Raw genomic sequence first — 26,697 nt, 5'->3', positions numbered from 1 at the left:
TTAAAAAAAGACTGAAAACGCTAAAACATGCTATGCTAGTAGGTGGTGATGAAGTCTACATCGATGATCCGTCAAAGAAGAACACTGTGGTCCAAATAACATTGGAGACTGAGAATGTTGGTGCAATAATGCAAAATTTTGCTGCAAACTTAACCGAGACCTGGCAGTGCAAACCAATCAGAGAAACCGCCCATTTACCGCCAGTGTTGTTGGTGTTTCTGGCACAGGCTCATTACACAAAGCAGTGATATCATTGTTTCCAAATACTCCTTTTACATGCACACACACATGCATGGAAACTAGTTTTTTGCAAATCTGCACTTTAGAAGGCATTTGCAAAATTCCCTGTTTTAGTGACTCAAAAATGCCATTTGGCCTTTTGTAAATTATCTGCTTTAGTGCGGAGAGGGCATCATATTCACTCACTATTTGATTTGTTCCAAAACAGTGAAGCTGTGGACTGTAAAACCAAAACAGTCAAGTAAAGCACACAGACACTAAAATGATAGACTCTCGAGCTGAGAGGAATAATAGTCATGTTACAAATCATTTGTTTAACTGTAATAATTTAAAGATATTTATTAATGCCCCTTTAAGAGTCACAAATAAACCATACAAAGGTGCTTATATTATTATAAAACGTGCAGATTGGGGTTAGCTTAATTAGAGACTCTAAATATGTTTATAAGTGTGAATGTGAGTTGGTTGTTTGTTGGTATGTACCTGTGATATGCTGGATATGTTGTGTGTCTGGGAGACTGTGATTGGTTGTTGGTTGTTATGACAATCATGCCAGCACCAAAACAGAGCCTTGAGTGGTCATGCTGATGTTGCCCGACATCTGCTGGATGTGTGTGAAGGAAAGGTTTTTCTTCCAAGTTCTCATATTAACATTAAGGTGATAATGTGTCTGTTATATTTACAGCTTGTTTCAGCTCCATCCAAGAGACCAAAGTATCTGTTTTCTCACAGGTTATTGCAATTTTCTGGGAAGGCATTTTTGAAAACATAGACACAACTTTTCTTGTACTGTTTGTATGTAATATTAGAGCACCCCTACGAGAAAGGTACAAGTAAAATATAGTTTCAACTGCTCAGGCTTTGACAAATTCTTCAAACACAACAGTCTGAGAGCAGAACATCAACCTTTAAATTACCTTTTCAGTCCTGTCCAGGAATCCTGAGTAGACATTGATGGTCTTTAAAAGGTGACAAATCCAATCTCATTTAGCTTGCACACACATGCCCTGTTCCAAGCCACAGCTGCTCTGCTTTGAGGTAACATCCTCTCTAATTTAACATTGTGCAAACAACTGAGTTAAACAGTGACCCGTGTTGCCTCTCATTCAGATAAAACCACTTAGATGGGAATGATGCTCCTCCCTGGCAGCGATTGCAGCCATGGTGTGCTGAGCAATACACAAATCCAGAGGAGACTGCATGGGTACATGCATTTTTGAACAATTTGCACAGACAGAGACCTGAAATTTACTGGATCATATGTGACACTACCGCAATGGTGTTGCACCCTTAAGGGTCAATTGTAGTTTGTGATGGTAATTGTTGCAGGAAAAAAGAAGGGTTGAATTAGAGATTTTCCCTGCATGGGCGCATCTAATCAAACACCATGCTGTGCAGATGAATGCCAAGTCACCATGGTGACGGTCAGTCCACCACTTGAGAGGAGTGTGAGTAGGAGAGCTGCCATTGGTTGTGAATGCTGAGGGGCAGGATGGAGGAACCTGCTGCCGACAAGATGGCCATGCTGCAAAGGACAAGAGTGACCTGCACCAAAGGACAGTAAACAACACCGAGCTCCACACTTGTTTTGCTTTCTTTCCCTGCATCCACACACTACACAGCGTATAATAACTTATAGATAAAAAGCATGGATTACAGCACAGGACTACGAGTGCAGGACCACGGGGAACTACTTAATAGAGACTTAGAAAAAAATGAATAGAAACAACAAACACTCTCTTTCACAAAGAGACTTAAAACAACTACACAGAGACCAACAGACAAAGAAAAGCTCCAAAATGATCAAGGAAAAACTAAATGACTATGGCTCCTATGTTGTCTCTTGTCTGTTCCCATCAAACCATTCTCTCCACCCAAAATAATATGTATTCATTTGCAGATGCTTGCTTGTATATGGTCTACAACAGACTATCTCTGATGCCTAATTCTGACGATAAGCATTTTGGAAGCATAGAGAAGTAGACTGTAGGACCATCGGTTGTCATTAGCTGTTTAAAATATACCCTGTGTTTTTGTGTCAAGGTTATTCAAGAAGATCTGACAGAGTCAGAGCCACATTCAGTTCTTACACTGTATCCAGTCATTCATTCATTAAAAAATGCACTGCCAGGCTTTTATTCTATAACTACATGGAACTGAAATAGTCAATTCAATGAACACTGGCCTAACCCCACACAGCCAAACTGGATCAAGCTTTGATATGATTAGAGTGACTTGTTCACATTGACAGTCATGGAGAAAAGAGGTGTACCTCTGTTTTCTGTCAGGTGGGACAGAGACCTTCCTGAAAAACAGAAATGCTGCAAGGTCAAACTGCAGCGGCGGCCAACCTGTCACGACTTCACTGCCTGCAAACATGGATGACACTTACTTTGGCTCCAAGACACAGGGAGCTCTCTCTCCAGCCACCGACATCTACCAGAGAATACTACTACGAACACACTGCCTGTTATTGCTCCGGTGCAAACATGGCTCTGACACGCACAGGCCCTGGAGGAGGTTACGCGCTTGAACACGGGCGCACAGGATGACAACACGCGCAAACATCTGGAGGAGCGCAGTGCGCAGCATCCCTCGATCAGCTGCATCAAAATAAACAGACGCTGCAGGAAATAGTCTGAGCCATGGGAAACACGCACGGCAATGCTCCACACATTTCCCGCAGGATACTCAACTCATGGGTTATCATTAATGCACGCTACACGTCTCACTCCACAGCAGCATCCTCTGTAAAATGACAGCTTTGCAGCGGACACTGGTGATTTCAACGCGCGCCCTGGCCTTACCTGTGCCCGCTGTCCTGCGTGTGGCTCTCACTCCTGTCGTAGCTCCATCGCTTCGCTTTTCACCGTCTCCCCGCTGCGCTTCTTCACCGGGATGCTCCGCTGGATGGAGCCGTGATCCAGGAGCACACGCCCGGGGAGGAGGGGGAGAGAAGGGGCGGAGAGGAGAGGGGAGAGGCTGGGGACGCTGGAGGTGGAGGAGGATGGTTGCTGCGTGAGGAGGAGAGGCACAAGGGGATGTGGACGGAAGCATGTGCGTCACGTTACGTCGTGCTTTTCTTTTAAAGGGAAACTCCACTTCATTTGTTAAAGCCTCAGGCCCATACAGCTCCTCACTCACAAGAACACTGTGATTCAGCAGCTTCACAAACAATGTGCATTTTAATGTTGGTTCATTTTATTGTTATAATTACTCAAAGTCTTTGTACACACTCATCAGGTGACCTGTGTAGGCCTGCACTGTGGAACCTGAACCAGCTCTGATTTAAAAAAAATAATATAATGATATATAATTATAACTATTTCAGTTCTATCAAAAAGGAAAGTTTTAAATCAACTCTTGGGGGGTGCCACCAAACTAAAACTGGTAGATGATTCCACAGGAGAGGAGCTGTATGCTGAAAGCTCTGGCTCTAGCTCTACTTTTGGAGACTTTAGTGACAACAAGTAAGCCTGAATTCTGGGAGTGCAGTAGGGTTATATGGAAAAAGGTATGATGGTGAGTTTGAGTGAGTTTGTATAGATAAAGAATGTGTGATGGATGATGAGTTGATGAAGTTGTCTGGAAAGGAAGAAAACTGAAACTGAATACTGAAAATACTAATAAGGTTTCAAAGAAAGAACCACAGTATTACTCCTCTCAGTCAGAGGAAACACAAAAAACCCTGATACACTCTCTGCGGTCCAACACTGGGAAGCTGCTGCAGGAGGCAGCCGAAATTTGTCAGTGTGCCCTTACCTTTTATCAGGAACTCTACAAAACAGAGTTCCAGAATGAACCAACGCGGTCCTTCTATGAGGCCTTCCTAAAGTCTCTGAGGAGAATAATGCAGAGCTGGAGGCGCTGCTCTCTGCTCAGGAGCTGCAGGAGGCCCTGCAGAGCATGCAGAGCGGGAAGGTTCCTGGGATAGATGGTCTCCCGACAGATTTTTGCAAGACTCTCTGGCCGGTCATTGGTGAAGACGTGTTGGTTGTTCTCAGAGACAGCCTGAGTAAGCGGGGGTTGCCCCTGAACTGCAGGAGAGCTGTTCTTACCTTTCCTCCAAAGAAAAGAGGCCTGCAGGACATTAAGAACTGGCGTCCCGTGTCTTCACTATGCAGAGATTACAAACTGCTGTCTAAAGACTAAAGAAAGTGACCAAAAATACTATGTACCCAGCAGGTTGATATCTGACAACATTACTCTAATCCGGGACATTTTGGACCCCTCTGTTTCTTTTGGTCATGAGCTTGGTCTCATTTCTCTAGATCAAGAAAAGGCTTTTGACCGAGTTGAACACTGGTACTTGTGGCACACGATGCAAGTGTTTGGGTTCAGCTCTGGTCTCATAGTCAAGATCCAGGTCTTGTTAACTAACATTGAGAGTGTACTTAAGATTAACGGTGGTTTAAATGTTCCTTTCAGTGTTCAGAGGGGAATCAGACAGGGTTGCTCTTTTTCTGGCCATTGAGCCTTTTTTACATAAACTAAGGTCACGTTTGTCTGGGCTATCTTCACCTGGGTATGGAAACTGTTTTAAATTATCTGCATATGCCTACGATGCTATTTTTCTTGTAAAAAACCAACATGACATCAACATTCTAAGTGTTCTAATTTTAGTGAACTCACCTCTGCTAAAGTGAACTAGAATAAAAGCGAAGCCTTAGCAGTAGGTGAAGGACTGATCAACAAGTTGGTTTTACCTATAGGAATCGTGTGGAAAAGAGGAGGCTTTAGAAATCTTGGGGTTCCTCTTGGTGATAAGTTTCTTTTCAAAACTGGGATGGCATTTAAGAAAATGTTGAAGGAAAACTGAAAAAGTGGAAATGGATTTTACCAAAACTATCTTTTAAAGGTCGGCTCTTGATCATCAACAACCTTGTGTCCTCCATGTTGTGGCACTGGCTGTTGTGCACAGACCCTCCTGCAAACCTGCTGTCCAGAATGCAGGTGATCATTCTCACAAACTGTCTCATCTTCTAAAATTTTACCAAGGATTGTTGATTGTGTGGGCGATGTTCCTCAAACAGAGACAAAAAGACTGTGTTTCCCTGACGTGGCTTTTAAAAGAGCCCATTGTTTTCAGCACCCGTCTCAACGCAGAGCGAGCAGCAGGACCCTCCATGCAGCGGCTGCTTTGCTCGGCAGGGGTTGTAAGTTACCCTCAGACACGTGGTGGAAGTATGTGGACCTCGGTTGACAAATGCTGCAGAGCTGGCCTCTTGTTTGGGAGTTCGATCCATCAGACAAATAAATCACCAGCTCAACTTTTGGAAGTTTGAGCTGATACAAACAGAACTTTTCTCGGTAAACACATTCTGTAATGGACACTGTCAGCCAAATGCTGATGATCCTTTCCCTGCACTGACTCTTGTTCCTGTTTTCAAAACCTGTACTGGTCAGCTGTTGAAATCCAGTGGGGCCCGAAGAAACAGTTTCAATGTCCTGGAAGTAAAGAATGTACAAACTGCTGGTCAAAATCAACAAAAAAAACTCAATGGTCGAGCTGACACTCCCTGGAGAACCCACCTAGGCCTTCACAGTGGGGTCCAGCCTGAGAGAAATCTACAAACTACCAGTGACTAAAGAGTTGGAGACGCAGTGGAGAATCCTGCATGGTATTAGAGCTGTAAATGCTTTTGTAGCTGTGATAAACCCCAATGTCAGTGATGGATGCTCGTTCTGCTCAGAGAGAGAAACCATCTGTCACTGTTTCCTAGACTGTGGCAGACTGGTTCCTCTGTTTCAGCTGCTGCAGAAAATATTCAGGAGGTTTGGGAAAACATTTTCTGTGCAGGTGTTCATCCTTGGTCACAAATGCATAAAAAACAGAAAGTTAAAGGTCGACTGTTATACTTTGTTGTAGGTCAATCCAAAATGGCAATCTACACCAGTACAAACAGCAAAATAGAAAACTATGCAAACTGTGATGTACCACAACTTTTACAGCTTGACAAACAATCTGGAAGAATTCAGATTTGTTATTTGTTCTGTTAACGACCTGATTTTTCATCTATCTTGGGCTAATTTATGTTCTTTTTAGTTTTCTTGTATTCATTTATATATTTGTATTACTTTTAATTGATTGCTGCTCATTTTTGAAAAAAAGGATTGTTATGTACATAGAAAACCTTTTTTGAGCAAATAAATAAGTTTTGAAATCTCGATTTTTATGCTCCAGATGGGTTCTTGAAATTGCTTGTTATGCTAAGAAAACAGTTTTTGCCAAATCTAGGCTGTAAAAAGCCTTGTCAGAATTACCTGTCTCCAAAATGTCACCATCCTGGAGCTCAGTACATTATGAGACACAGTACATGGTGTACTCTGCCCAAGAGAGTACATGGAGAGATGTATTGTATAAATCTGATCTTGAAAACTAGTTATATCCCTCACCACAGAAGCAAAGTGCTTTTACAAGCTATAAATCCAAAGTTAATGGATTGCATATGAATATAAATCTGTCAGTGACAATTAGACTATTTTTCATCCTCCATTAAATCTGTAATCTTAATGAAATCACCACCGAGTGTGTGACACCACCTCAAGGCTATAAATCTCAGAGCTAGTCAACATTTAACTACTCTACACACAGAACAAATGTGCCCAAACATATCCTCATTCACTGCTCCTGGTGCGACTGTGAAGTTTTACAAATAATTGCATATTATTAATATTAATGCACAAAATGTGTGATATTTCAGTGTGTTTGTAACAGCAGTCTTTAACAACATGTCTCAGAGGGAAGCCAAGACCTGTTCTACTAAACTGTCTGTAAAGAATGTGTTATATTATGTGGAGAATTTGCCATATCACATTTCTATTGCACATCATTTTCAGTTAATTGTAACTAAACGGCTGAGTAACATTTTTGCAAAAACATGCACAAATATCCAATAGGTTGCAGGTTAGTTCCTTGTGGGAGGATTTGTCAACTTCATTATGACACATGGCTTATCGGTTGTTCTTGTACAGTGCCCGTTCTAAACCTGCCTGTTCAGAATGTTCTGTTCTCTTGTCCTGTGTTAAAGCTCTGCAACTAATTCAGAATTATTCCTTGTCATTAATGAGTCCTCCTCAACCAGTTCTACAATATACTGTCACTTTTTATTGTTTGTGTGCTGAGCTTTTCATAAAGAGTCTATGAAGAGTGAAGTCAGAAAACTTTGTGGTTTTTTTCCTACCTGGTTTACCTGCACATGTTAGTGTTTGGGTTCTAACCTCTGACTTCATCACTCCCCCCAGATATGATTACATGACATAATGGAAGTGATGAGCTAAATATCATAGACCCTCATCTGAGCCTACAGGTGGGTGCTGGGGTGGTGGAGGTACTGGTGCAGCAGCAGCGGGGGCCAAGCAAAGGGGGTGATGGGAAATCTTTGCTTTTTAAGTAGATAGATGGTTAGATACTTTATTGTCATTTTAGGCATACAACGAAATTTGTTTGGGGACTCAGCAGCAGTAAATAAAAACAACAGAAATAGACGGGATAAAAATGATAATTGATGATTTTGATGTAAGCGTTTCTCTATAGTTTTCTGTATAGAGCTTATAAAAGTGCAGATTGTGCGATGTGAATGCTAGCTATGGGAGGATGGGGAGTGATGGAGGCTACAGCTCTGAGGTAGAAGCTGCTCAGTCTGCTTGTCCAGGCTTTGATGGCTCTGAATCTCTTCCCCAATGGCAAGGGGACAGACAGAGTCTGTCCTGGGTGGGTTGGGTCCTTACTGATGTTGCTACCCTTGCTGTGTAGCCTAGCATACACCATAGGTTTGGGAGCACAACCTGGACCAGGGCCTTTTTGTTCTCTGCACTGCAGCTGGTGTACCACCCTGTGGCACAGTGGCAGAGTCCACTCGGAGCTGGAATAGAACACTGAATTGGGAGGGTGTGTGTTATAGAGGATTGTGGAGAGTGGGTCATGTTACGTGACTGCAGCAGTGCAGACGCCTGGACTAGGGCGCAAGCGTCGCTCCAAGTGTGGCTTATATATAAGTTTGAATGATTTACTGAGGACTGTAGCAAGAAATCAGATATTGAGCATTTACCTTGAAGATCAATTGCTTAAGAGGAAGTGATTCTATAAAAGTTGTTGCCAGATCAGCACCAACGACTCCTGATATGAAGAAATTATTTTAATTATTATATCAAATATCTGGCGGAAAGCTTTGACCTGTGGTTTGACCCATTACCCACCGCTGCTGTAGTTTATTTGAGGACGTAGAAGTAAACGCGTTCATCAAGTCACCAAATCACACCAATCTCAGCACTGCACTTCCCTGGGCAATTATAACAGACGTCAAGTGTGATGCTGATAAGATGAATGGTTCAAAACATATGCGTGCCACATACAAACAGACAGACAGATGTGCATGTTAGACATAGGGCTGCACACACGACAGAACGGGGAGCTTGTTAGTTTGAGGTGAGCTGTATGCAGCCTGCCGACACTCAATAGAGAGAAATACAGAAAATGTTTTATTTATAACATAAGGACATATATTCAGTAGATGAGTTTATACAAGCTTCTGTAGATCACAGATACAGTTCATGAATAAACAGTGGAGACATTTCTCTGTTGTCTCTCTGACTGTAATGCTAATCCCTCAACAGCAGAGGTCACTCAATCATTTCATTCTTTAAACAGACCACATCATTTACTCTGACATGGTTTTTTATGTGTCAACAGCACTCACATATAAGTCATTGATAATCTAAAGAGCTAATCAGACAAATGTATGGAAGATGTTTGGAATAACTATTTATCACCTATTGCTGTGGATCTTGGTGACCTCTTCCAAATTGCATTTAAAATTTGGAACTGATGTTGGAACTGTAGCCAGACGGGCACATATTGAGACCATATGCACGAATCTTACTTTTGTATTCTGTCCAACATGTCACAGTGTCTGTGAAAGGTGCAACATATGAATATTATATTCTAAAACCAGTTGTTCATTTTATCACCTTTGTTGACTTCCAGCAACTCTCAAGACAGTTCTGATGAACTGTAACCCACTGACCATCACTGGACCCCCAGCAGAAAATAGTCATTTTAAAAATCTCTGTGTGTGTTTTTCCTAAACATCAATAATTGAATGGCACCTTAGCCACAGAGACTGTATCTAGTTAGTAGGTTGAGTGAATTTAGTGTTGTTGTTAATCAGGTGAAAGGTATTTCATTGGTAAATATGGAAACCTGTACTCCTTACCAACCCTCTGCACGTTGAGCTTTGCCCTGTGTGAGGCGCTATAGAAGTAACGGGGAGAGCAACCATGTAACCAATGTATAAAGCAACTTTTTTTGCTAAATATAATAAGTATGCTGAATGCAGAGGCTCCTTGACTCCAGACCTGTTTCTACTTTATTTATTTATGTATTTATTTGTTATCGCATTTACATATGTGATATGTGATCTTGGAACATTTTTATATGTGGTGAGTGAAGCTCATGTAGCTTCCCCTGTAAAACCAATGATATCACGCATGATCAGTGGCCACAGTGTTTAACTGCTTTTCTCTAAGCTTTTCAGCCACACCTTTAAGTTTGTCTTTTTTAAATAGACTATATTCAATGTTATTCATGTAAAGCAACAGAACAGTTCAGAATGTCCTCAGCTCGGGAGGGGGACACAGTCAGAGTGAGGCTCAGGCCAGTTCACCTGTTCATCTATCACCTCAGTACCATCTCTTTCTCTCTCTCCAGACTTCAGCCAGTGCTTCTGTAAGATCAGCGCAACTGTCCAACACCCAACTGAAAAATATATTTTTTTTATTATTATTATTGTTAACTTTCTGAAAACCTGCTTCCCTTCATTTTAGTTAGTTATTTGTATGCTATTTGTTAAAGCCATAAACAATTAAAGGTGAACAATAAAATAACAGATAGTATAAAGGTTTGTATTCTTCAGGGATTTGAAGCATAGGCTTCATATACTTAGTATTCTAGAATTGTTCTCAATTAAATTATAGAGTACACAGACAAATAAATTGGATTTCCTCCAATAAATTATGACAAACCACTCGACCAATATCAACATTTTCTTATAAAACCCCTGCTTTTTGTATTTCAAACCAAACAGTAATGTGAGTCCTGTCTGAAGTTATAGATGAGATTCGGAATGTATTAAATTAAGCGTGGAGGACAGATCCATGCTCTTCTGAAATAGCCTGTCGCTTTCAACAACACATGTTCAGGCTAATGACTTCTCCTGCTGAGTTGTATTGATTTCATAACTGTTTTACATTTAATTCTTAAATGTATTTTCCATCCTCTGCCATGGGTAAAAGGAAAATGTGGTTATAGGTTTCTGGTTTAAACATCATAAATGTGACTCCTGGGTTCATAATATTAAAAATGCAAATAACGTTGTTAAAATGTGACTCACATGCAACTATCACAGACACTGTCACCTAAACAGTCAGTAGTCATGCTCAGTAAACATGTCGCTGCCTGGTTGTGCTCTCATCATCAGGAGGTGATGGCATCTCTGTTTGTGTCAGTTGGCTTTAGTCTGTTTTTAATGAGCTCTGGCTACAATGCATGCAATGCTACTTGTCTCATTGGGGAGCACCCTGTGACGAGCAGCCTATTGCAATTAATGACCCTTTATCCTTCAACAGAAAACTGTTTGGGTGAATGTTTTTGACATGCAGCACTTCTCCGACAGCGTCGAAATGAAGTGTTTGATTTGTCAAGGTGTAAGAAAAAAAGACAGCAGAACAATTGAACCACGATTCTTTATTCATGGCAAAAATACAATAGTTTTACCATCAGCTGCCACTATAGGTGTGAAACTCAATATATGTAATTCCTCATAAATTGTTAAAGGCCCAATGAAATAAAAAAACATTTTTCCCAGTTGTTATCCTGTGTCTCTCAGTTAATAGAAAAAACAATCAATATCAGCTTATGTTAATGTCTAACTCTCTGCTGTTTCTGTGTCTATAAAACAGTGTAACTGTTTAATGACTCATACCCTAAGGCGTGTTTACTGATTTTGTGTCCAAGGAAAATGTACTCTGCTGAACATATATGGCCTCACTCCAAAAACCATTAGATCATGGTCACTGTGGTAGTAGGAAGTCATCAACAGTGACTTTCCATGTTTAGCTGCGAGCTACAGTGAAATCTGGAACTGAGACATACTGAGCACTATCGGCTGCTGTAAACGTCAATCAGTGTCTGCTACAATTGCCTCCATAGTTTTGTGTTTTTTCTGTAAGTATGTTAACATGAAGAATCAAATAGCACCAGAAAGTCTGTCGTATGTGTACTTTACTGATTTAATAATGTGGTTGTTTAATTTCAACAAAACCAGAAAGAAGGAAAAATTTGGATGAGAAATAAAAAAATTGTTTTATACTATTTAAAATAGTATATGAAATCCAAAAACTTAAAGAAAAGAAACTTACAATAATGGAAAATCAAAGTCTATTTTAAGGAGGACCAATTTTAATCAAGTGAGAATAGCTAGGACCAAAGTAAGTAACTGAAAACTGACCCGTGCTCGTTAGATGTTTGGGAGGATCGCGATAAGATAATAAGACTAGAAATGATCTGGAAGAATTTCCATCTGGTAGATTTTCCGTCATTTCACTGTATCTTATACATAAAACTAGATATTTTATTGAATATATTGTAAGTTGAGTTTCTCATAGAGTGTTCACATGGAGTGTGCGATAGTTGCTACAACATTAATGAAAAAAGAGTTGAATAAAACGCCACAGCAATAAAATGCTTTATTTCCTTAGAGGGTCAGTGCCTCAGACATCTTAGACCTTAACAGGTCTGTATTGCAGCATCCTCCACGTCTTCCATATTTTTTAAGGTTTTATGAGGTTGCATTAGGGACATGCATTATGTCATGATATGTGTCCACACCCAAGATTTCCTTTCAAACCTGCACATCTTTTGGATGCATCTCACCATGTCGTGGCAAGATTCAATTTCATGGCTGATGTTTTTCATGGAACAATTCTCTGATCATAGCTCTGTGTGTGTGGGGTAAAGGGGCCATCAGAGGTTTGATGGAAAAAGGAAAACCATTACCACAGATGGACACATTGGTTTTTCTTTCACCAAGTGTCTATTAACCTCCTCACTCAACCTCCTTAGGTAGTCCTACGGGGTCTTAAGGGGTGCCACGGGGAACTGAGCTGTGGTAGCATGGAAACTCCAAGAACATAGTTTCAATTATATATTCTACTTTTGTTTCTCTCTCACTGGTTTTATTGTTGATGGACTGCCCTCAGACTGCCACTTAATTATTTCTAATTTGAAATCGTATGTTCTTCATCTCCAGAGATCAGTATCTTTCCTGACCTACACAGGGACAATCAAATATGATTCTGAGAGATCAGTACTGTTGGCCTCTTGTGTCTTCACTCAACCATCCCAATGCGAAGGCTCCTTAAAATGCAATTGACAAATATGTCCTTCCATCCCAGAGCAACAGAGGTTCCACTCAGTTGATCCTTCCAACATATTCCAGGATTGACAGTGAGGAGAAAGGAGGAGAAACATCTTAAACATTTTTTTTATTTAAGGCTTCAACTTTACCCTACAACTAATGGTGCAGATGTTGAAAAAAACATATTTCCAGAGTTTTCCAGAGACCTACTTGTCTGTAGCCCTTTTGCTATGCCTTGCTAAAGTGGCCTTGACATTAACACTAGATATTCTAAGTTTGTCTAACTCATATCTGTATATATTTGCATAATTAAGCTATTCGGAGGAGAGAGTTCTTCTTTTAGTGCTGTTGCAGGTTATTCAATAAACTTACTACAAAATCAACGGTTGATGCTTAGAGGTTGTGTTAGACAGGATGGCTATGTGATGGAAGATATGCATCTGTTGGTAAGTGCATGTTTAAGTCCTGTGAACTGGTGTGAACTGATTCTTTATATAGATTGTTCAGAATGTAGCTATTCTGGAGGTTCATTTATTAAACAGCTCATCGATGTCGAGCTGAATATGTTGCTGCATTGTCCGAGACCGAACAGATTTATCATTGATGCTTTTATTGTTAGAGTTAACCATTCACCTCTGTAGGCTTGACAGAAAATTTCCAATCATCCAATCAAACAAATTAACAATCGTGCTGTTACATTACAGCAGCAATAATGACAGCAATTAGAAAGTTATCAGTTGGGGGCAGGTTTATAACGGCAGAGGAGCTCAGGACTTTAAGAGAAAGTAAACAAGCTGCTAATTAAAGTGGTGGAATAAGCATGTGTTGTGTTTGGTAAGACAATGCTCTGCTATTTAGCCCCAGCTCCAACATTCCCCATCACCTTTTTAGCCCAAATTGAGAGCGTCAGTCATGTAATGTGATGTCATGAGGCTGCAAATACAGACCATCTGTCATCATGTTAGCAATGACAACTTTCCATGTGGCAGCCTCTGCAGTCAACAGACTGGTTGAGAGAAATGCATTGACTCTGTAATGCATACAAATACCAACAGACAAATTCACTGCACTGTTCAAGCTTCAAGATGGCTGAGATGCTGGTGTATAGTTCATGTAGTCCTAGTTGACTGACCTCCTTTCTCTGTGCACACGCAATGTGTCCTCCTCTGTCAATGTTTACAGAGAGACAGAGAAAACACTTCCTATCGTCAGAACACATTACATTTCTATTGAATGGGTGTGAAATGCGACAAGGCAAACAAGTTCAATCACCCATTTTATATGTGTATGAGAACAGATTAAAAAAAGGTCAGCTCCAAAAAAAGTCCAGACCCAATCCTGTAAACATCCTCCAGAGCTCATGTCTGAAAATGTATTTTATTATCTTGTTATCAGTGAGAGCCAGTGAGGACCACAGTTGAAGAGAAACGTTTTGTGTTGCATACATGTATTAAAGAGTGAGCATTGTGTTTTTTTTAAATCATCATTAATATGGGACTCAGGATTGAAGTGACTAACTTTATTTAAGTGAAAGGTGTTTGGTTTGACTTTCGCCTCTGTTCTTAATGTGATATCTGCCTTGTCCACTCATGCACTGATATTTTATTACATAATGTGCTTAAACAATATGTCAATCAATCAATCAAATGTATTTATATAGCACGGTATCACAACAAACAGTTGTCTCAGGGTGCTGCACAAAAGTCCAAGATCTTAAGAAACACAAAATCCAACTTGTTCCACACCGAGCAAGCATGAGCAACAGCGGGGAGGAAAAACTCCCTAGTGGAAGAAACCTCCGGCAGAACCGGGCTCGGTGTGGACGGCCTCTGCCAGGACTGGTTGGGGTGATGGAGAAAGAACAAGTAATATAGGGGAACAAAAGGAAATAAAGGGGGGGGGGGGGGGTTTAGTCACAGTGTCAGGTCAGGGACTTGAATCCAGCCCGGGAATCCCCACATGGACGTGAATGTGTAGCATTGCATCACAGTAATTTAAACTTCTGACATGGATGGATGGAGCATTATAATATGGAATATTTAGCAAGAAGTAATGGACTAGCTGCACTAGCTGTTTTTTGCCACTGGGTGCATCAGAAACAAGTTGTGAAAATGGCCTTGACACATTATCACCTGATTGTTTTGATACAGTAAAGTTGTGGGTAAACAATTACATTAGTATTTCTTCGGTGCTGTGTTCACTCATGTTTATTTATGGGCTCCATCAACTCCTCTCTCTATTTAGCTGCTAAAAGCTTCACTACTCACATAAATTAGCTCAATCTGTCAGCTGTTTGTGTCTGACTCAGTGACTGTGTATAAAGATGGATGACATGACAGCTCCCAAAAGTGAAGCCAAAACATCTCAATGGTGGTTGGCTGCAGTACAAGTCATAAACTCCACCCCTTCCAAATTAATAGATGTGATTTGGGCAACGCACTTGAGCATCACTCTGGCCACAATTTTCTCAGGCCGACCTGAGCCCGACCAAATAGTGCCTCTAGCTGGATCTGAGCCCGACAGGCACTTTGGTTTTTCTGTCAGACCTGACCCAAACCTGAGAGAGATGTGACTCAGCCTGACGCTGACGAGTCCCTGTTCCTTCATCTCTGACTATCATGCAATTCTTGTTACCATGGTTACAGCTTTCCTGCTTACCCTGGTCACACATGCATGAGCAGACTGAGGACCTTGTAAATGACCATGAAGAATGACCAAAGCATTGTTTTCACACATACAGAAGGCTGCAGTTGCTCTGTGTTTAACATTAGCAGTATATTTAGCTATTGCTCACATATTTAACTATAAATCAGAAAAGAAGTTGACGCACCATGTTCAGTTGGCCAGCCCATCTTATAATTTAAAGGTTTACTCCTGAGTTGTTTGGCCAATGTGTCCCAACTCGACCTGATCCCCAACATCCTTTATACATTTATGTCTGGACCTGACCCAACCCATCGGAACTCTCTAGGTTCTGGTTGAGTATTCATACTCTACACACAAGAAAAAATACAAATGCAACATAAAGGTGGTTTCTGTCATGTGTAGTAATCATACAGGCTCATATCACTATCTTGATAAAATCAGCAGAGACACAGCTCTACTGTTTTGAGTCCAGATTTTGTTTGGTCAAACACCTTCTGCTGCCTCAAGATAGATGCTCCAACAAAACAACTAGTCACACCTCATTTTCTATTTGTGCATTGTCAATTTAAACAACAGCAACGACTGTGTTGCCCTGAAACCAGACACTTGGTGTAAGATAGGCCGCTTAGTCCTATTAATTTTATCAGTGGTGAAAAGCCACTGTTTATGTCAAATTAAATTTTTTTCATAACTGAAAGAGTCTATTGGTTCAACTTTATACACAATGTATTGGAAGGATATGATGTTTTTTTCAATGGAAAAATTACTTTTAAAAAAACACCTCAAAAGGAGGAATAAACGTTTGTATTATTGTTTTATTAATTTCAGCCTAACCTTGACAGGCTTCTCTTTATTCAATTTGTGCAACACACTAAAGTGTGATGAAGTGAAAACAACAGAAAGATAAAATATAAAACCTTGAAAGACGCTGTAACTGCAGTGACCTTCAAAACGATTGTGATCAATGTGTGACCCTCTGTCTGCCGCTCCATTCGGAAAATCATATTCACTTTGATCCGAGGGTCTGAGGACTTAATACGTTCCCATGGTAACGTCAAAAAAAGTTTTATTTCCCTCAGTATCCCTGAAAACACCTCCATGTTGGGCTGAATTATTGAAGAACTGAAAGTAGAGCTTAATTGTGATCAGGTTTATACACTCTGTGTGTGTGTGTGTGTGTGTGTGTGTGTGTGTGTGTGTGTGTGTGTGTGTGTGTCGCCCTTAAACTGACGGGTCATGTACGCACAAAGGCCTAATTCAGGAGAACAGGTTATGTTTACTCTCCCAGCAAAGTGATAATCTCCCTCTGATATTTCTCTCAGCGATCATTTCAGCTCTTTTCTCCTGCTCTCTTTAATTGCTTACTCATCTCAGGTTTTGAAGTTTGTGTGTGCGTGTGTGTGTGTGTGTGTGTGTTTGTGTGTATGGATGTGTGTATGTGCGTGCGTCACATGCTGCATGTTGCTGGCTGTTTATGTCACCCGGACAGACTGAGAACAAGATCTTCTGTGAGTTTGACAGAGAACAAAGATATATATTCTCATTTTTCACTCCCCTGCCAAAACTTTCAAATTGAAGTTGAATTCATGGTTGGACCCAATATTTCAGAGAAATATAAATTTCAGACCTGAGACACTGTACTCTTGTAAAATGTAATAATAATAATAATAATAATAGTCCATTGCTTTGTGGATCATTTGATTATTTTTGTCTTTTGTGTGCAAGATGCAGACAGAAGCTTTGAAATGAGACACTGTTATGGAAATATTCAAACAGCAAGAAAAAGACAAACCTTTTTGTCCGACTAAAATGTCAGAAAGACTGAAATAAGTTAAGCAATGACACCAGTGACAGATTTATCAGAAGAGTAATTACACCCTCCACGCCTTGTCAACTCTCGTTTAAAGACAATCTACTAATCTAATAAGTTTCATCATAAATTTAGGAACATTTCTCTACAGTATAAGGCATTGAAGCTGTTTCAGCATGCTCTGGCTGCAGGTTCTCACACCGTGTTGTGTTGTATACAGACGTCCACCTCACTTTGGTTTTCAGCTCCAGTCAAACATATTACAGTGAAATGCTCGCAAACGTGTGAGGTCTGACGGTCTGTGTGACGGCGGCAGCAAGTGACGTCAAGTAGTGGAACACATACACACACATTTGTACTTCTATCTTAGTGAGGACACTAACTGACAGAACACATTCCCTAGTCCCTAATAGTAACCTTAACCATCCAAACTAAATACCTAGACTACACCTAATTCTAACCCTAAAACCAAGTCTTAACCTTCAAACAGTTCATTGAAAATGTGAGGACAAAATGTCCTCACTTTCCAAAAATGTTCCTCAAAAAGGAATAAGTACAGGAACACACACACGAGAAGATAAGGAGACATGGAAGGACATAGGTAACATGAGAAAGCACATCTGCTGTCTATTTTTCTCTCCATACTTTACATTTGCTGGCTGAGAGGCACAAGTTCAGACAAATAAGCATTAGTCCTGTGGCTCTGTAGCAGTGCTGCTCTGGGCTGCAGCAGTGATCTATGTGCTGACAGTACGAGGTGCTGTACCTCTGTTAAATTTCAGTGTGTGGCCTGTTGCTGAAAGTTTGTTTTAAATCATAAAACTTTTTTGGGTACTCCTTCCTCCTCTCTTGGGTCAAGATCTCTCCTTATCCAGGGAGGCGACAGCAAGTGTCTGGTTAAGGTAAGAAACTGCTCATCGTGCTGACACATCAGAAATTGAGGCGTAATCATCTCCCACTAGGCTGTTTAAGACCGAATCGACTAAACATTACTGCACTTCTTTTTGCATTATATTTCATTACTGTAATTTGTGTGTAAGCATTTATATTCTTACCCCATCTCACTACTACCAAGATTAGAATTAAAACTTGATGGCACATCACACACATCATTTATTTTAGTAAGTCAATTAAGTCAGAGCCAAACAGAACTTTTGCTCGTGGGCATTTTATAATTAGCTGAAATCTGAGCTCAGTAATATTATCCTGGTAACTAAAGCCAGGGTTTATGTTTTTGTGGTTGGTAGTTTGTCTGCTAACATATAAAAGTTGAGGAGGCAGGAGAAGGGAGAGCTTTTGTAAGTGTCAGGAAGGGGATATGGATATTTCCTGGAGGCAGCATGTATAAGTGTAAGAACAACCCAGACCAAAACAGCATGCAAGTCAGCCCACTTTGCCCACTTTGGGCTGAGGCCAACACAGAAAAGCCCCAGTAGTCCCAGAGACCAGCCCACCCGTGTTCTTGGTCCCACTGACGGGACATGGTGGTGGAGCTTATAGGAATATGACTATTCTCTGTGTAACTCTCCAGGAAATCATTGTGGGTCAGTGTGATGTCCTCTGAAGACATGGAGACACTACTGTGTGTCTATGTGTGTATTTGTTATTTGGTGTGAGATACAGGCCACAGTGAATGTCCAGTTCGTGTTTGTTAGGTGAATGGCAAACTGTACTGTAAAGCTGTACTTTGAGTGGTCATCAAGACTAGAAAAGCTCTATATAAATACAAACCATTCACCATTGATGTGGTACAGTCTTTCTCCTAGGTGGATGAATGACACAGTTGGAGTTGAATTTTCTCACCATGGAGCTCAGCCTTTAATCCGTTTCATTCTCATACTTCACTCCCTCTCTTCTAAAACGCAGTCACACAGTTTTTTCTTTGTATTCTTAATATCAATTCTTCTCTCATGGACATTATAGATCTGCCCCTGCTGTTTACCCTGCACAGGATAGAATCACAGGGTAAATTGTCTACCATAACTAAACGAATGGATCAATAGAAATAATTATTGCAAAATTCAATTCCTGTCGGACTTTTGCAGATACACAGAACAGAACAGTCTGGTGTTTTTAGAGTGTTGCAGCTGAGCAGTAACAGTAAAACTGTAAAAGGCCTGTAAACATTAGTGTATGGTCAAACTAATCACAATCTACAAAAAAGGGGAGACCTGGACATTTATAACCTCTAATCGACTTAATCTTGCTCATGTCGATTCATTCTGTTTATACTTTCCCCGACACGTGCATTAATAAACTGTAGGTTTCCCCTACATTCATTTTGCTCAGGTACCCTGTACCGTGCTGTATTACCCTCACTCCCCTGTTGAGCAGCACTCACTTTGCATCTTAACAATAAGCACCAACACTGATCAGAAATTACGACATGTACAAGACAAAAGTTTGCTTTGTTTGTTTGATTCGCTCGAGAATTTATGAAACATGTTTTTAAAACACATTTAATTAATCGTGCATTAGTCGTAATGGAGGTCAAAGTTTGAAATAATAATTTGATGCTTAAAAAAAAGATAATGATTGACAGCTGAGACTAACTCATGCTTCATGTCTGCACATAGTCCAAATGGTGTAAAGGGGGAGGAAGTGGATATAGTGACTGGAAGAGACACTAGAGGTGAACAGGGTAAAAAATGGAACTAATAGATATAACTATACAACTTCCCCAGTTTATAACTGACTAGACAATTACCACATCCATCAATAAGCTATAAAACATTTTTGTATTAATGTTTTTTATATCAGGCTATGAACAGACCCCTGCGTGCAATCCCTCTGAATATTGCAGCAGGTCGGTGGTTCGATCCTCAGCGCCTCCATTCTGCATGACAAAATTCCCCCTGACTGCATTTGAGTGATGTGTGATAGAGAAAGTCCTGCACATAGACGCACTGTATGAATGTTCCTGAGTAGGTGAATGGCAAAACTGTACTGTAAGGCACTTAGACTGGTCGTCAAGCTTAAAAAAGTAAATAAAGTATAGATGGGTAAATATAGTGTTACCATTTATAACTGGAAGGTTGGGTGTATTTAAGTGCTACAGATTTCGAGCCCAAAATTCATTTCGAGCCCTTTACAAGGTCCGGTTTGTAAGATTTAGGTGAAATCTACAGATATTGAATATAAAATAATCCTAGTGATGTTTTCCTCTTAGGCTTTTATGCACACATTGAAAATTACCCTTAATAATAGCTGTTAATTATCACATAAACCTTCCTTCCTGTTGTGGTTTTGCCATATTCATCTATTTAAATGAAATGGAGCAATGCTTGTGGGCTAGTTCAGGTGGCCAACTCAAGCTGAGCTGCTCTAATCATGACAAGCCTTTGCTTGTGCCTTTGCTTGTGCCTTTGCTCTCCTGCGTTTGATCAAAAATTTAATTTGTACAGCACCAAATCACAACATACAATATCTCAATATACTCAACGTTGTAAGTTCAAGACCTTAAAAATAATATAGAATCCCAACAATTCCCACAACAAGCAACTGTGGAGAGAAAAACTTCCCTCTTTGCTGGAAGAAACCTCTGCTAAACTCAGTATTATTCTATTTGTCTATGTCTTTCATTCTGAGCATCTCACTTGGACTCACACACAGGAATGTGTGAAAACAAATATGTAACACAAAAGCATAAACACCCTCATCCTGATCCCCCCCAATACTCCCATTAATTATAGTGATGCAGGTGATCATGATCTTCAGAGGCTCCATGGAGCACACACACAGTGAATCTATAAGTAGTAAATATATACCACCTTGGATCTCAGGAAAATAAGAACAACACATTTACCATTTGGTGCCAGAGACAGTTTCATCCCCCAGGCCATAAGACTTTTAAACTCCTCCCATCAGTCATAATTTGTCCTTCCACTATATTTGCGCAATATTTGCAAATACTTTTGTATTTTTATATTCTATTTAATTTTTTAAAATATTTCATATTCTATTTTTATTTTCGTAATTTCAGAGCATGTCTAAACTGGGGCATGGAACTCAAGCATGTCATTGCCAGCAACTACTAAATGTAAATGTTGTGCATATGACAGTAAAACTCTTGAACTTGAACCTTGAATCAAAGCTGACATTCACATAATAGCTTTCTGCTGTTAAATCTCCATGCGGGCTGAAGACGCTGCCTTAAAGGGAGGTGAGTCGAATGTCAACATTTTCTCATTGTATATTTTGTGTGGAATTCACATTGGCTCAGAACACACAGACATCACTGCAAACAGTGCTTTCCTTGCAAATAGATAGTTTCAACCTCAGTGGGGACTGTGGCAGAACATTTCTTTACTTTCCCTTATTTTTCTTATCAACCTGGAGTGTGTTTTCTGAAGATGAACACGGAGCAGCTGCTGTGCTTCTGCTCCCAAATAGTCTTCTTGCAGTTTTGTGGGATTTTTTGTACATGTTAGTTTATTCGATATTTCTCAATCACCATGTGATAATAATTATAATGATTATTAATGTTATCTGTATTACAAAATGTTACAAAATGCTTCACAAGAAGTAAAGAACATTTTTTAAAAATATTTTATGATTTTACAATAGTAGCTGTACCTAATGCAACACACCAAAACAGAAGCAGCAGATTTGATCCTGTAAAGTTGGTGGACGAGGGATGAGTGGAAGGAAAACACTTGGCACTAAAAAGAGAACACATTAGACTTGCTAAAAATCACACTGAAGCAAACTGACATCTTTAATACACAATTCAAGTGGCTGCCTCTCACTCCCACTGCAGACAAGCTGGTGAAGAGCGGATGGAACGACTGAGTTTAAATACATTGCAGGATTGATGTAGATGGGAAGCAGCTGTGTGGTGCGGTGGAGGTGGAGGAGGAGGATTAACCAGGCTAGGAGTCTGATAAGACACTCCTGACACACAATGAAGAACACAAGGGGAAACACCGCAAAACACATGGGAAAGCTGAGGTTGCTGTAACAAATCCAGACAAGGCAATTGCATAAAAAGAGATTGGCTACATAAGAGATATGAGCAGTATAAATGACTAAAACAAAAATAAAACACACACACACACACACGGGAGGAATCATAATCACTGTCTGGTTTAGTCAGAGAGGATATTGAATGAATGAGACTCCTCACTCCTTTCACTGTTTTTTTGTATTAAACCAGATTAAACCAGGAATCAGGATCTCTCCCTGCCAGAATCAAAACATACTATAACTACAAAGCAGTTGAACAATGCTGTAGTTCCTATTATTATTATAATTATCATTATGTGGGAAGATCAGATATTTTGGTGGAAAACAAATACATTTTGCTGATACAGTCCGTATCAGTGTATTTACATGTGCTCATTGCATTTATAGAAAATGTAATCAAGGCTCAATTATGTTTCCTACGCAATGTATTTGCTGTTGGTGTTAAGTTGTTTTAGGAGAGAGGGGAAATAATGACCTGACTTACCTTTTTTTTAATCTCTGATTGATTCTTTCAATTTACCTCTCTTTCAAACTGGACCCACTCATTGTCTGGGCCACACTCTTGATCTTGTTTTAACCTATGGTTTTACATTATCTGATGTGACATGTTTTATGTTGTATTTCTGATCACTATCGCTTATGTTTTAATGTTATTTATACCCTGGTTCTAATAGCTCTCCTACTCAGTCTCAACCTAGAGTCTATTTAATTCTACCTCTGCCAATTCCTTTAGTAAAGCGTTTAACTCTATCCATATAGAACCCGTAGCATCAGTTGATGAGCACCTGACACATTTTAATTCTGCCTGCAATTCTATCCTCGATCAAATTGCACCATTTGAGAGCAGAAAAATTAAGCACTGATCTCAGCCCTGACTAAATGAGAACATTCACGCTCTAAAGCACAAACGGAGCGTCAGTGGAAGGCCTTTGAGCTCCCGGGCCACCTTGAGAATCTTTTAGTACAGAGGTGAAAAACTCTAGGCATGTCTATTTTTGCAAATCTTGTTGAATCAAACCCCAAGGTGCTTTTTAACACTGTAAGCCGTGCCGATGCTGTTCCTCCTATCACCTCTGTAGAGGCTCCTCAAGCCTGCAATGAGTTTTCAAACTTCTTTAACCAAAAAAATCTCCAACATCCGTCAGAGTATTATTGAACCCATGGATCCCCAGTCAGTTTCTGCACCAACTAGGCCTCATATTTGCTTCTCTGTGTTTACTCCAGTCCTCCAGCCTACACTGCTCATTCCAGTCAAAACAATGAACCCCTCCCCCAGCCCACTTGACCCTCTTCCCTCTTGATTCTTTAAAGAAGTTTTTAATACAATCTGTAATTTTATATTGAACATCTTAAATAGCTCCCTCTCCTCTGGGACTGTGCCAAATTGTTTTCAACCCAATTTTTAACTTCAATGATTTTAACAATTTTATACCCAGCTCTGAACTTCCCTTTTTAGCGAAAGTCCTGGAGAAGATCGTTGCAAATCAAATTTTAGCTTTTATATCAGAAAACTCATTTGTTTGAATCCCCTCAGTCTGGTTTTAGAGACCACCACAGCACTTAAACTGCCCTTCTGAAAGTAATGAATGACTTGCTTTTAGCTGCCGATGCTGGACACCCCTCCATTTTAATACTCCTGGATCTTAGTGGAGCATTCGATACAATCGATCACACCATCCTCTTGTTTACAGGAGTGGGTGGGCATCAGTGGTATGGCCCTGAAATGGCTTAAATCTTACCTCACAGACAAGACTGTCTGTGTCAGCATTGGGGAAGCTAGGTCCTCCACCTCTACGATGCATTGTGGGGTTCCTCATGGCTCGGGGCTCAGTCCGATTCTGTTCATCATGTACATGTTACTACTTGGTCACCTCATGAGATCTCACAGCGTCGGTTTTCAGTTTAATGCAGATGACACTCAAGTCTACTTCGGTTGTAACCCCAATAACTTAAATGGTAAATGGTTGTATTTATATAGCGCTTTTCTAGTCTTGATGACCACTCAAAGCGCTGTACACTACAGTTTTCCATTCACCCATTCACACACATTCATACATACAGTGCTTCTATAGCTAGCACTTTTTTTTGTTGTTCTATTGGGCAATTTGGGGTTCAGCATCTTGCCCAAGGACACTTTGGCATGCAGATGGGTAGACTGGGGATCGAACATCCGACCTTCTGGTTGGAGGAAGACCGCTCTACCCCTCAGCCACAGCCACCCCTTAAATGAAATCTCTTCACTTGTAAACTGTTTCACAGATTGTCAGAACTGGATGGCACATCATTTCTTTCAGCTGAACCCAAAAAAGACTTGCTCTCCTTACACTTGTTCGATGTGTGGGGGACAAACTCCTCACACATCGAACTCACAAACATTCCAGGTCTTTAATCCCATCTCATTCCTCCTCAGTGTAGAAACCTCAGTGTTATATTTGACAACAACAGCCATATCAAATCTATCACACAGCCATGGTTCTTTCAACTCTGGAAACTTTCAAAATGTAGGCCTTTTCTCTCTGCCAGAAACCTAGAAACAGTCATTAATGCATTTATAGCAACACAGTAAGATTATTGCAACTCCCTTCTCTCCGTCTGCAGCACAAATTCTTTCTCCTCCCTTCAGCTCATCCAAAATGCAGCCGTCAGGATTTTAACAGATACCCGAAAACGTGGACATATCACACCCATTCTGACATCTTTGCACTGGCTCCCTGTTAGTTTAGAATTGATTTTAAGATTTTACTTATCACTTTTAAAGCCCTGAATGGTCTGACTCCAAGCTACATTACTGACCTTTTAAGAACATATATATATATATACCATCGAGAGCCCTAAGATCCTCAAATGCTGCCCTCCTGGTTGTTCCAAAGCCCAGGCTTATACATAAAGGTGACAGAGCATTTGCCATTCATGCCACCAGACTTTGGAACAACCTGCCTGAGGAGGATGGCGAAATGTATCACCTCGTTAAAGTCTCTAACCTTCCTAACCTTCCTCTGAGCCTCTCTTAATGTCTTATTTATGTATTTATATATTTTGCTTTCTTAATAAGTTTTTGCTTGTTATACTGCTCTATTGATACTCTTGTGATTACACTTTTATGATTCCTGTTGTTTTGATCATGTAAAGCACCTTGTAAACCTTGTTTTGGAAAGGTGCTATATAAATAAAGTGTATTATTATTATTCTTATTAACTTCTCTCTGGTTATACAGACTTATCTAATGGCAGGACTCCTTAGTAAACACATGAATAGATTTTGCAAACCGTGGCTGTTTCACACCTGAGGGACAATTTCCTCAAATGGCTTCTGCAAACATTTGTGACTATCAAGCACCAGGTGCATGAGATGATTTAAAATAAGATTACTTAGCATTCTGACCTAAGCACTCCATCAGCAGTGGCTCTGATTCTCTCTCTGCCTCCACTTTGTCATTTTCACTGGTTTCTGGTTCCTCCTGTTAAAATTGTATTGATGATGAAACACAGCAAACTGAATAAACATTTTCTTTGTAAATACATCTTTCAATCAACATGATCCCACTGGTGACTTCAGCAGAGAGAAGGTTGCAATAGCAACTGGCCTCTAGAAACACACAAAGTTCATGATCACTCACGCTGGACTTGCATGTTTCTCACTTGCGTTGTGTTATAATTTGATTGATTGGTTGCAACAACAATCACAGGTTCCTGCTTGGGAAACACAATCTTTCAAGCTAATGTACCATGCCAGCTATCATTAGGCTACAGAGAAGTGCACAGCAGGATTAATCCACAACCAAAAGAACTCAGTGAGACAACTGAACGTGTGGCATCTGGCCTTCCCTCGACAACGTCTCCGGCTGGGCTGTGGATGTTGACACCAGTCTGGGAGACAGAGCATGTCTATGCAATGGTCAGGCATCTCTGAAAATTATTTTTATAAATCTCATTATGCATCCATAGCAGGTCAGAGGATGTCAGCCGACTAGTTGCTACCTCAGTATGGCCCAAGACATATTTGCTTTCACACAGCTAAAGGAACAAGAGCACACACAACACAGATCACCTCTGAATGTGGTCTGAGTGATCAGACCTCTAGTGAGTCCCTGATGCATCTCCATGTTCACACCTGAAATGAAAGCTGAAAGCACCTGTATTATAATTCACTCCCCTTCTGCTATAACTGGGATGAACTAGAAGTGATCTTGATTCAACTGTGACTTTAAACAAACTTCAAGTTCCTTCCCAAAGTTATTTGTTATGTTGTATAGACACTCTTGACTGATAACAAGCAAAACGATTTATTAGCTTCACTCTGCTGACTCTGACATTATATCACTGGATGAATAATTAAAGTGGCACCGCATAATAGTTTGTTTCTCAAACAATGTATAAAGAGAGCAGTCCTGTCTTCTGCAGCATACACATACCCTAATGCCCTCAATACAAACATGCACCATTTGCAGTGAGCATGTACAGGCACAGTTATTTGTCTAATGGGAGGCTTCAGTTATTGCTCCATCAGAGGTGACATATTTGTTCCAGACTGCCTTCAACATTTGTCATAATGACATGTTTACTACTGACTCACTTTTAGTGATTATAGTTTATTTCCCAGCACTTGAGAAATATCCAGTGG

General features: G+C 40.3%; 1 protein-coding gene across 4 annotated transcripts in view; it reads right to left on the bottom strand.

Moving 5' to 3' along the window:
• snphb (syntaphilin b) overlaps positions 1-3,294 on the bottom strand; it is a 30,333-nt gene extending 27,039 nt beyond the window's left edge. For all 4 annotated transcript variants that reach the window (XM_069526917.1, XM_069526918.1, XM_020088984.2 and 1 more), the window contains exon 1: positions 3,048-3,294. The gene's annotated coding sequence lies outside the window, so the exon portion shown is untranslated. The remainder of the gene's footprint in view (positions 1-3,047) is intronic.
• Between the last annotated feature and the right edge of the window lie 23,403 nt (positions 3,295-26,697).

The sequence above is a fragment of the Paralichthys olivaceus genome, chromosome 6 (genome assembly GCF_024713975.1).
Source record: "Paralichthys olivaceus isolate ysfri-2021 chromosome 6, ASM2471397v2, whole genome shotgun sequence".
NCBI classification, from domain to species: Eukaryota; Metazoa; Chordata; class Actinopteri; order Pleuronectiformes; family Paralichthyidae; genus Paralichthys; species Paralichthys olivaceus.
This window is presented reverse-complemented; position numbering and strand designations above follow the sequence as displayed.